The 730-nt window shown below is 35.1% G+C and overlaps 1 pseudogene; it reads right to left on the reverse strand.

Moving 5' to 3' along the window:
- The window catches only part of LOC105621147, an 11,047-nt pseudogene that overhangs the window by 10,036 nt on the left and 281 nt on the right, over window positions 1-730 (reverse strand).

A 730-nucleotide genomic window follows, 5' to 3' on the forward strand; every position in this document is an offset into this window, starting at 1 on the left:
TATATATATATATATATACATACATATACATATATATATATATAGAGCAATGTATATATAAAGCAATATTTAGAAATAATCTCGATATTCGGTTAATAAAATGAATATATTAATCGCATCTACCTTTCGAAACGAAATCTAAGCATGCAGCGGCACTTCTTTTACAATCGTACGTGAGCGAACTCAGCGCGATGGTCAAGATAATGTGGAGGACGCGAAGGACTCGCCAATATATATATATAGTGCCCATTAATCTGATAATAGCACACCACCTCTCCCGCGAATGACGCGAGTGCGCAGTGCTGCTACGCAACTCGCAGCACTTCTGGATAGCACCCCAAGAGTTCTATCAAAAGAGTTCTATCAAATTATTATCATTTAAGGCGCTAGGTTTAATGGTTTAGAAGATATCGCGATTTTTCGTTCTTCGTTTTGTGAAGTTAGCACCCCAAATTTTTTTATATTAATTCGCTAACTTCTACTATTCTCAATTTTGGGAACTCCAGAACTCTTCGGGGTGCATTCGGAACTTTGACCAAAATTTCATTTTTTGAAAAATGAGGTGCCAACTTCACAGAGATAATAAATGCACAAAAAAACGGACCGAATTAATTTGTACTCCCAATATATTCGTTATAACTTACGTTATAATAGTATGCTATACGAAGTTATTACGTATCAAGTAACATCTTCTTGCGTACTTAAAATTAGAGCCGTAACTACTCTAATA

This window comes from Atta cephalotes (genome assembly GCF_000143395.1).
Source record: "Atta cephalotes unplaced genomic scaffold scaffold00032, whole genome shotgun sequence".
NCBI classification, from domain to species: domain Eukaryota; kingdom Metazoa; phylum Arthropoda; class Insecta; order Hymenoptera; family Formicidae; genus Atta; species Atta cephalotes.